We start from the raw sequence: 12,403 nt of genomic DNA, 5'->3' as shown, positions 1-12,403 counted from the left end.
TTTCGAATGAATTCTGAACAATGATGACTGTGTTACGAGCTTGATTTGTTGATTTAATTTGGTTCGATCTTTATAATTTTAAATCTTGTGCATTTATCAATCACAAAGAGTCCTTGTAGCATTGAGTTTTATACAGAATGTCCAGAAACAGTAAGGCAAAACATTATTCATTAATGGAGATTGTATGTTTAGGAGTTGTAGCATAGCTCTGAAATTCAAGGTAACTGTATTGAAATTGTAGGTTTCTATCTTTCATAGAAGGCCTCTTACTTAGAATAAATTTCATGAGTTTATTTAGATTGGTTTTGAATCATAATATAAGTTTTTATTTTTGAAATCTTTTGAATCTAAATATGTTGACTTAAGTAGTATAAGATCATTGATTGAAATTGTCATTTAATTTCCTTTGAAGACCTTCGAAATTAAAAGTTTGAACTAGGTAGAATAGAAGGAATAATTTTGAGTTATTATGAGTTTTCATTAGTTTAAAAACCTCGGGGATTGCTTGAGCAAGTGGTATTTTCTCAATTGGAAAAATCATGAACCAAAAAATATCCTTCCAATAGGTTTAACCATCAATCTACAACATCTACATCTATCTGGACTTCAAATATGGGAATGTCAAAGTTGACTTGTACCTTGAAGGGAGTGGCGCCTCCAAAGTGGCCGCCGAATGAAGATGCATTGCCTATGGGCATCCGCTGAAGGATCTGGACAAAGTTATCCATCATTGCGTTCCTCTGTTGCTTGAGGGATTCTTTGAGAAATATTTTTAAATAGATCCTACTCGCTCGTCTTACTTTTATTCCGCAGTGGGAGGCCATCAGGGTTTGCGAGGATGGTCTTGTAAAGGTTCAACTAGTTCAAGCTCTAATGCCTTATACCATGACCTCGTTGGGGACATGTAAAGAAAAAAAAGAAAGGCAGATTGCTTTGATACCACTGAGATGAATAATTCTTTATTTCATTAATATCAAAGAATTGAAAAATGCTTACATACAAAATGGAAATAAACTAGCTCGGCTGATGGTAGCTTATCTTTGAGAAGAGATGTGGCAGGTACATGCCTCTGAATTGTGTTACAATGAGGCTCAATTGCCTTTCTATTACTTAAAAATAAAGTGAAACCATAATCAATTAGAACCCTAACCCTAGGATATGGAACGCCAAGAGTTTGTGGGCCCTGTTCAGGTTAGCTGGGAAGTCAACTTCTCGGGGCTATAACTTGGTCATATGATCTTCGTTTTGTGCATATGATACCTTGTTGGAAATATATATTTGAGTACTACAAGATTTATGATAGATGCTTTCCTATGGCTATGGGGTTGTTGTGGACCTAAAAAAACACCGTTTAGGGGATCAAACCAACTCCGAAAGTTCAGGACCCGAAAAAATGATAAAAATAGTAAATGTTGCTATAATAAAATAAACTGATGAAATCGATTGGAGGTCTAGGTGGAATAGGTGAGTGACCACCAATATCCGCCTGGATCATTCCTCCCCCCATAGGAACCAAGGTTCCCCATTTCGTGTAGAGCCTCCATGAGGTGAAGAAATTTCTATTGAACATAGTCCCTGGTGAGCCACTTGCCTTGATGAAGTAGTTGGCCTGATTTGACATCTCAATATAGATGGATCCTCTGCTAGCGTGTGTTATTGATATGTGTGTCCATGAATTTATTAGTTTTGGCTTGTTTGATATAGCTTGGGTTTATCTCTTTTGGTGGCAGCTACTCAACAACGTCAAATGTGTCCAATAATGGGGGAAAGTATGGGAGGAACTGATCCACACTTAATACTGGGTGCATGCCAAGAAACCTTGGAATGATAAGATCAAATTCATTGTCCCCAACAATCTTAGTGATGGTGTATGACCCATATCAGAGTGAGCAAAGCTTGCAATGGGACCCAACGAGGCGCTCCTTCTACAAATGTAACCAAACTTTGTCGCCCACCTAGAACTTGTGTGGCACCCAATGCTGATCATGATGCCACTTGTACTTAGAATTTTCTCTATCCAATATGTCATGGACCTACTGGCAGGTGTGACGAATGCACTCAATGAAGTTTTTAGCTTTGTTAGCTTTGGACTGGACATGAGCTGAATCTATCTGAGAAGCTGGAAATGGTATGGCAATATCAATGGGACAGAGTGGATGGAATCCTAGTCCCACCTGAAAGGGGTTTGGGGCAGTTGAGATGTGAAGAGCCCTATTGTAGCTATGTTGGACATAGGGGGGGGGCTCTCATCCCATGTGCGTGGGCCCTTAGTGTTGTACATGCACAGGATGTGCACGATCATCTTGTTGATGACCTCTGCTTGGCCATCAGTTTGGGGGTTAAAGGCCATGGATCTTGGTATCCAACAACGACTAGAGGCTTGATCAGAATGCACTTAGGAACCGACTATCCTGATATGAGAATGAATTGTGGGATCCCAAAGTGTACCCATACTTGTTCAAAGAAGGGTTTGATAGTGGCTTATGCTATGATACTTTTCTTGTAGGACACCAAAATGGTCATCTTAGAGAATTTGTTGACAACCATGAAAAAACAGTCACTGCCATGCTTGGTAGAAGGAAGGATCAACATGTAATCATTGGAGATGGATTCCTAGTGCCAACTACAAGTAGGCAGAGGAGTATATAAGCCTTGCTTCTTGATTGTAGGTTTTACAATGGCATAGGAAGTGCAGGATTTGATGTAATTCCCAACATCCTATTGAAGGTCCAGCCAATAAAAATACTTCTATAGCACCGCCACTTTCTTCTCTACCCAAAAATTTCCAACGAACCCACTATAGAACACCTTTATAATCATCTTCGAACACTCGTTTGAAGGAACATAGAGGTGTCCCAGGTGGCATAATAATGTGTCATAGAGGTGAAAGTATCTAACTTGCTTACCTTCCAGGAACATCTAGTATGTGGTGCCAAATTCTAGATCACTTTGTAAAGATGTGGCCATCTCGAAGTCTCGTGTCCACAAGAGTCGAGAACAATGGTCAGCGCCATAACCGACAGTCGATTGAGGTAGTTAGCAACATTATTGGTGCTTCCCTTCTTCTACTTTATGTTCAAATGGAAGTGTTACATATATGTGGACCATTTCTGATGGTGATCATTATGCAACTTTCCTTTTGTTTGTATGAACTGCAAGGGTCGATCATTTGTGTGGATGACTGTTTCCTTCCCTATAATGTAATGCTTCTATTGTCGACAGGCTTGCATAATGGAATACATCTCCTTATCGCAGGTGGGACACTTTTGGACTGTATTTGAAAGTGTCTCACTATGATATGCCACCAGATGCCCCTGCTAGGTAAGAACTACACCAATAACATAGTTGGAGGCATTTGTCTCAATTTCAAATGGTTTCTGCAGGTCTGGTAAAGTGAGCACTAGTGTAGAGAAGAGGCGATGCTTCAACTTGGAAAACACCTTCTATTCGGATTTAGACCAAAATAACTTTTCTTTCACTCCACCCTTGGTGACTTTACTTAAAGGCCATCTGATATGAGAGAATCCCAACACGAACTTGTGATAGAAATTGACAAAACCAAGAAAATTGTGGAGCTCTCTCAGAATGGTTGGGTTTGGGGAATCTCGAATAAATTATATCTTAGCTAGGTACACAAACACATGCCACTTATCAGTGATGTACCCCAGATATTGAACTTGGGCTACACCAAAAGTGTATTTCTCCAAATTGGCACACAATTTTTGTTGTCATAGGGTTTGGAGGACCTGTCCAATATGGTGTATCTGCTCTTCCCAACTTTGGCTAAAGATCAAGATGTCGTCCAGGTACACTACCATGAATGAGTTGGTGAAGGGACGCAAGATGTTTTCCATCAACCACATGAAGTTTCTAGGGGCATTCGTCAACCAAAAAGACATGACCAACCATTTGAAAAATTCTCTCCTTGGATTTGAAGGTAGTCTTCCACACATCGAAGGGTTGAATCGGTACTTGGTGATAAGAAAACTTCAAGTCAATCTTTATGAAATATTTGGAACCCTTGAGTTGGTCTGGAAGGTCATCAATCCATGGGATTAGATAGCTATACTAGACAGTGATCTTACTCAGCACCCAATAGTTAGTGCAAAGCCCCCATGTGCCATCCTTCTTTTGTACAAACATGATTTGGCTCCCACAGGGTGATGAACTTGGCCTGATGTGCCCTTTTTGCAACAACTCCTGAATCTTCCTCTTGATTTAATATTTCTATAGAACAAAGAATCGATATATTGGTCCATTGGGTAGTAGTGTATCCAAGGTTAGATTGATGGAGTGCTTGACCTGTGAGTGTAGAGGCACCCTTGTTGGTGAGGTGAAGATGTACCTATACTCCTCCATGACATTGTCCATCTACTGCTGCCATGTAGAGGAGCCCTGTCTGGAGGCTATGGATGTGGCCATAATCTTCCTTTTGTTTTGAGGGAAAATCATAAGGAAGACAAATATCCCAGTATGGGAAACGAACTTACTGCATTGTTTAGCATAGATAAAAAAGGGCAGTAGGCAATGCTACCTTTGGTATCTGTACAATTTTTGACCCAAAGTAATAATAATAGAATGAGATCTAGATTCATAAACAACATGAAACTTCCATAGGTATGGATGACCTCATAAAATAGCATAGACTTCCAGAGGCCCAACATCACATAATACCTCATTTGCAAAGGGATTGATGTTATAAGGCAGGTGACATTGCTGGTTGACACAAAGATATTTCCCTTGGTGGAGCCACTCGATGGTGTATAACTGTGGGTGCATTGTTGGAAGATTCAATCTCTTAATGACCTCAGTTGATATTAGGTTATTTTGGCTCTTGCTATCAACGATGAACTGCACCAATGAATCCTTTACCCAAATCTACGAGTGGAAGAGGTGTTCCCCCTCCTCTCGATCCTCATGTTCGACATTTTGGGGCTTGGTGGTGGCCACCATCTTAGTGGTTGTGACATCAATGATGTGATTTCCCTTGTCAGTTCCCTTTTCAGGTTCCAAATTAGATTCAGAGCATGCATCTATCTCTGAGCCTTTTAGCTCGGCTACCATGGCCTGCTTTGAGCAAAATTTGCTCATGTTGTGAGTGGGAGTTTTATCGAACTCACACCACTTGTCAGTTTCCTTCTTTGCCTTTCCAATATTCTTGTATTATATCTTAGAGGAGTTGTATTGAGGGGTTTTGGCTTGGCTCTTCCCTTTGCTATGTGGCTTGGGGGCACTTTTTCTCTGCTTTGGTTTCACAGATCTAAAGTATCGCTTCTTCTGCTTGAATTTCTACTCAATCTTGGCAGCATATCAGTATGCTACACCAAGTGAGGAGATGTCCAAGAAATCAATTTTCTCCTGAATGTATTTTTGCAAGCAACTATAGTAATTTATCACCATATGTTTCTCAGAATTTTTGATACCCAACTTTATGTGTAGGGTATGGAAAATATTCGTCAGCTCATGCACGTCTTGATCCCTCTTCTCTCGCAACATAGTCTATTATATGTAATTTTCCTCATAGCTCCCCATGTGCTAATATTGTTCCTTGATGGCATCTCGGAAATAATTCCAAGTGGATGCGGCTGAAAAAGGTGAGGGTTCTCTCTTGTGCCTCTATTCACAGTAGGTTTCCCACCATTCCTTGACATCGGGGGCGACTTTGAGGAGTGAAAAAGTAATATTTTCTCGATTGGAAAAATCATGAACATAAAAATATCATTGCAATAGCTTTAACCATCTATTTACATGGTTTGCATCTATCTAGACTTAAAATATGGGAATGTCAAAGTTGACTTGTACCTTGAAGGGATTGGCGCCTCAAGAGTGCTTGTCGAATGAAGATGTGTTGCCTGTGGGCATTTGCCAAAGGATCTTGGCAAAGTTATACATCATCACGTTCCTATGTCACTCGAGGGATTCTTTGAGCAATATTTTGAAAGGATCTCCTACTCGCTCATCTATCTTTTCTTCCACCATTGCTGGCCTTTAGGGTTTGTGAGGCTGGTCTTACAAAGGTTCAACTAGTTCAAGCCCTAACTCCTTATATCTCGACCTCGTTGGGTACATGCAAAGAAAAATAATAGAAGATAAGACTGCTCTGATACCACTGATCCAGACTTATGTAGGAGCACAACATAATACAGATAAACATAAACACATACATGCAGGAAAAATAAATCTGCATTTCATTATTATCAAAGAACTCAAAGATGCTTACATACAAAATGGAAATCTACTAGCTTAGGCGATGGTAGCTTATCTCTAAGAAGAGATGTGGTGGCTACATGCCTCTGAACTATGTTACAATGAGGCTCAATGGAATTTTTATTATTGAACAACAAAGGGGAACCATAAACAACCAAAACCCTAACCCTAGAAGATGAAATTCTAAGTGTTTGTAGGCTCCGTTGGGGTTAGTTGTGCAGGAAACTTCCCCGGGTCATAACTTGGTTATATGATCTCCGTTTGGCGTGTATGATACCTCATTGGAAATATCTATTCAATTACAATAGGAGTTATAGTAGGACCTTTTCTATGGCTGTAGGCCTAATGCAGACCTCAAAAAAACGTCTTTTAGGGGGTCAAAACAACTATGAAAGTTTGGGACCCGAAAAAATGCTAAAAATGGTAAATGATGCTATAATCAAGGAAACTCATGAAACCGAATGGAGATCTAGGTGGAATAGGCAAGTCGCCACCAATATCCACCTATATCAGTATTGCCCCCTTAGGAAGAATTGGTCCCCATTGCATGCAGAGCCTCCATGATGTGAGGAATTTTTTGTTGAACCTAGTCCCTAGTGAGCCACTTGCCCTGGTGAAGGAGTTGGCTTGCTTTAAAAACTCGATATAGCTAGATCATGTACTGGAAAATGTTCTTGATTTGTGTTTTCCAAGATCCTATCAATTGTGGCGGGTTCAATATAACTTTAGTTGATCTATTTTTGTGTCAGCTGCTTCATAATGTCAGATGTGTCCAATAATGAGGGGAAGTATGGTTGCATCTGGTCCACATTCTATACTCGGTGTATGACAAGAAATGGTGGAATGCTGAGCTCTAAGGAATTATCCCCTACAACCTTAGTGAAGGTGTAAGGCCCATATTGGAGTGGGCGAAGCTTTTGGTGGGCTCCAACGAGGTGCTCCTTCTACAAATGTATCCAAAATTTGTCACCCACCTAGAACTTGTGTGGCACCCGATGCTGATCATGAAGCTGCTTGTACTTATCATTTTCTCTATCCAATATGTTTTAGACCTATTTGTGGGTGTGTCGAATGTGCTCAATGAAGTTGTTAGCCCTGTTAGATTCGGATTGGACATGAGAAAAATATTCTTGAGGAGCTGCAGGTGGTGTGGATACATCAATGGGACATAGTGGCTAGAATCCCAGTCCCAACTGAAAGGGTTTGTGGCTAATTGAGATTTAGAGAGCCCTGTTGTCGCTGTGTTGGACATAGGGGAGGCTCTCATCCCATGTATGTGGGTGATTTGAGTTGTGCATGCGAAGGATGTGCACGATAATCCTATTGATGACATCTGTTTGGCCATCAGCTTGGGGGTGAAAGGCCATGGACTTAGTGAGATTGCTATCTAACAATGACGAGAGGATTGAATATAATTCACTTAGGAACCAACTATCCCGATATGAGATAATGGACTATAGGATCCCAAATTTTACCCATACTCGCTCAAAGAAGAGTTTGGTAGTGGATTCTGCTATTATACTCTTCATGTAGGCCACTAGAATGGCCATCTTAGAGAATTTGTCGACAACCACGAAAACATAGTCATTTTCATGCTTGGTAGAAGGGAGGCCCGACATGTAAACCATGGATATGGATTCATAGGGTCGACTAAGATTAGTAAGAGGAGTATAGATGCCTTCCTTATTGATTGTAGGTTTGGTAATGGCATAGGAAATGTAGGATCTAATGTACTTTCCAACATCCTGTTGAAGGTTTGGCCAATATAAATACTTCTACAATACTGCCACTGTCTTCTCTACCCAAAATATCTAGGGACCCAACTGTAGTGTGCCTTCCAAATCCTCTTTGAATGCTTGATTGAAGGAACATAAAGGTTTCCAAGGTGACATAACAATGTGCCTTGGAGGTGAAAGTATGGGACTTGCTTACCTTCTAGGAGTGTCTTGTATGTGGTGTTTGAATTCTAGATCACTCTTGTAAAGATGTGTCCATCTCGAAGTCTCGTGTCCATAAGAGTCAAGCACAATGGTCAACATTATAACCAGCATTCGGCTGAGGCAATATGAAACATTATCGGTGCTTCCCTTCTTATAATTAATGTTCAAATGGAACTGTTGTAGATACGTGGACCATTTCAAATGATGAACTTTCTGCAAATTTCCTTATGTTTGTATGAACTGCAAGGTTTGGTGGTCTGTGTGGTTGACCATTTCCTTCCTTAGAATGTAATTCTTCCATTATCGGTAGGCCTACACAATGAAATACATATCCTTGTCATATGTGAGATACTTTAAGACTATATCTAAAAGCATCTCACTGTGATATGCCACTGGATGTCCTTACTAGGTAAGAATTTCACCAATAGCATAATTAGAAGCATTTGTCTCAATTTCAAATGGTTGCTAAAGGTCTGGTAATGCGATCACTGGTGTATAGAAGAGGTGATGCTTCAACTCGGTAAATGCCTTCTGTTGGGATTTAGACCAAAATAAGTTTTTTTTTCTTCACCCTTGTTGACTTGACTCAAAGGCCAAGTGATATGAGAGAATCTCAACACGAACATACAATAGAAATTGGTAAGACCCAGAAAGTTACAAAGCCCTGTCAGAGTGTTTGGGGGTGGCCTATCCCAAATAACTTGTATCTTGGCTAGGTCCACATGCACACCTCACTCATTAATAATTTACCCTAGATATTGAACCTGGGCCATACCAAAAGTGAATTTCTCAAAATTGACACACAATTTGTGTTGTCGTGGGGTTTAAAGGACCTGTCAAATATGGTGTATGTGCTCTTTCCAACTCTGGATGAAGATCAAGATGTGTTCCAGGTACACTACCACAAACAAGTTGGTGAAGGGATGTAAGATGTCATCCATTAGCCACATGAAGGTTGCAAGGGATTTCTTTAACCCGAAAGGCATGACCATACATTCAAAGAGGCCCTCCGTGGATTTGAAGGAAGTCTTCCAAACATCAGAAGGTTCAATTGGTACACTGTGATAACCGAAATTTATGTCACTCTTGCTTAAATATTCCCACCCCCCCCCCCCCCCCCTTGAGTTGGTCCACAAGTTCATCCGTCCATGGGATTGGATACCTATGCCAGATAGTAATCTTATTCAACACGTGATAGTCAATACAAAGCCTCCATGTTATTTCCTCTTCTGTACCAACACGATTGAGGTCCCAAAGGGTGATGAACTTGGCTTGATGTGCCCTTTCTACAACAATGCCTAAATATGCCTCCTCATTTCATTGTTCTCTAGAACAAAGCATTGGTAAATTGGTCCATTGGGTAGCACGCTCAAGCTCACATCGATGGAGTGCTTGACTTGACAGTGTAGGGGTACCCCTACGGGTGAGGTGAAAAGATCCCTGTACTCCTCCATGACCTTGTCCATCTATTGTTGCCGTGTAGAGGAGAACTGTCTGGAGGCTGTGAATGTGTCCATTATCTTCCTCTTGTTCTAAGGGTGAATCATAAGGAAGACAAATTTCTTGGTATGATAAATGATCCTACTACATTGTTTAGCAGAGATCAAAATAAGGGAAGTAGGTGGCGCTACCTCTGGTATCCTATTCAATTTTTTATCAAAAGTAATAATAAAAGAACGAGATATAGATTCATATATAGAATGACACTTCCATAGGTATGGCTGACCTAATAAAACATCATAGACTTCTAGAGGGGAAACGTCACACAATACCTCATCTGCAAAGGGCTTGATGAGATAAGGTAGGTGGCACTATTGGCTAACACAGAGATCTCGCCCTTGGTGGAGCCACCCGACGGTGTATGGCTGTGGGTGCAAAGTTGTTGGGAAATTCAATATATTAAGGACCTCGACTGATATCAAGTTCTTCTGGTTCCCACTGTCAATGATGAAATGCAGTAGAGAACCTTTTACCCACATCCATGAGTGGAAGAGGCACTCCCCTTGCTCTGGATCCTCTGGTTCTCCCTTTTCAAGCTTGGTGGTAGCTACCGTCGTAGTGGGTTTGACGTGAATGATTTTCTTTCCCTTGTTGGTTCCCTTGTCAGGTTTCATATTAGATTCAGATCATGCATCCATGTATGTGTCTTTTAGCTCGACCATCAACTCTTTACTCGCATGACATTTTCTCATGTTGTGAGTGGGAGTTTTATGGTACTAACACCACTTTCAGTTTCCTTCTTTTCCTTCCCATTATTCATTGCTTACTACTTCGAGGAGTTGTCATGGTTTGGTTGTGGCCTAACTCTACCCTTTTCCTTGTGGCTTGGGGGCACCTTTTCTTTGCTTTGTGTTTTCTTATCCAAAGTCTCGCTTGTTTTGATTGAATTTCTACTCATTCTTAGCAGCATATCAATATGCTACACCAAGCGAGGAGATGTCTAGGAACTCTATTTCCTCCTGAATGTATTTTTCCAAGCAACTTCGGTACTTAAGCACCAGATGTTTCTTAGAATATTTCGTACCCAAATTTGTGTGCAAGGTAGGGAGAATATTTGTCAGCTCATTCACATATTGATCCCTTTGCTACTGCAACATAGTCCATTGTATGTACTTGTCCTCATAACTCCCCACGAGGTAATATTATTCCTTGATGACATCTCAAAAATAATTCCAAGTTGGTGTGACTGAAAATGATGAGGGTTCTCTCGCCCCTTTGTTCACAGTAGGTTTCCCACTAGTCCTTGACATGGGGGACGACTTTAAGGAGTGCAAAGGAAATCTTTTCCTGATTGGAAAAATCATGAACTGAAAAATGTCCTTCCAATAGATTTAACCATATATTTAACCATATAGATGTATCTATCTGGCCTTCAAATATGGAAATTTCAAAGTAGAATTGTACCTTGAAGGGAGTGACACCTTTAGGGTGGCTGCTTGATAAATATGTGTCACTTGTGGGCATTCGCTGAAGGATCCAGGAAAAGTTATCCATCATCGTGTTTGTCTGTTGCTCGAGGGTTTCTTCGAGCAATATTCTGAAAGGATTTCCTTATCCCTCATCTTTCTTTTCTTCCACCATGGAAGGCCATTGAGGTTTGTGAGGTTGGTCTTGCAAAGGTTCAACCAGTTCAAGCCATAACTCCTTATACCCCAACCTCATTGGGGACATGCAAAGAAAAACAGAGAAATTCCAGACTGCTCTGCTACCACTAATTCAGACTTATGTAGGAATGCAACATAATATAGACATAAACATAAACACATATATGTAGTAGAAATAAAACTTCATTTCATTAATATCAAAGAACTGAAATATGCTCACATACAAAATGGAAATAAACTAGCTCGGGGGATGGTTGCTTATCTCTGAGAAGAGATGTGGCATCTACATGCCTATGAAATGTGTTAAAATGAGGCTCAAGGGCATTTTTATTATTCAACAACAAAGGGAAACCCTCAACAACCAAAATCTTAACCCTAGGAGATGGAACACTAAGCGTTTATGGGCCCCGTGTGGGTTAGTTAGGCAGTTGACTTCCTAGAGTCATAACTTGGTCATTTGATCTCTATTTGGCGTGCACGATATCTCATTGGTAATATTTCTCTGAGTAATGTAGTATTTGTGGCAAGCCCCTACCTATAGCTATGATCCTACTATGGACATAAAAAAAAAGCCATTTAGGGGTTCAAAATAGCTTTGAAATTTCAGTACCCAAAAAATTGCTAAAAGTAGTAAATGATGTTATAATCAAGGAAACTAATGAAAGAGACTAGAGGTCTAGGTGGAATAGATGGGTGGCCACCAATATCCACCTGGATCAATACTACCCCCTTAGGAAGCAATGGTCCCCATTGCGTGTAGAGCGTCCATGAGGTGAGGAAAGTTCTGGTGAACCTAATCCCTAGTGAGCCACTTGCCCTAGTGAAGGTGTTGGCTTGCTTTGATAAATCGATATAGCTAGATCCCCTATAGGTGAGTGTTCCCGATCTGTGTGTCCATGATCCTATTAGTTATATCCTATTTGCTACAACTTGGGTTGAGCTCTGTTTGTGTCAGCTATTAACAATGTCGAATGTGTTCAACAATGGGGGAAAGTATGGGTGCAACCAGTTCACGTTGAATCTTGGGTGTAGGGAAAGAAACAACGGAATGATGAGATCGAAATAATTTTCCCCTAAAACCTTAGTGATGGTGCCAGGCCCATATCAGAGCGGGCAAAGCTTATGGTGGGGCCCAGTGAGGTGCTCCTTTTG

This window comes from Pinus tabuliformis, chromosome Q (genome assembly GCF_031772625.1).
Source record: "Pinus tabuliformis cultivar Carrire ecotype Pingquan chromosome Q, CPIR1, whole genome shotgun sequence".
Lineage (NCBI taxonomy): Eukaryota > Viridiplantae > Streptophyta > Pinopsida > Pinales > Pinaceae > Pinus > Pinus tabuliformis.
The sequence above is the reverse complement of the archived record's forward strand: the minus strand, read 5'-3'. Positions refer to the sequence as shown.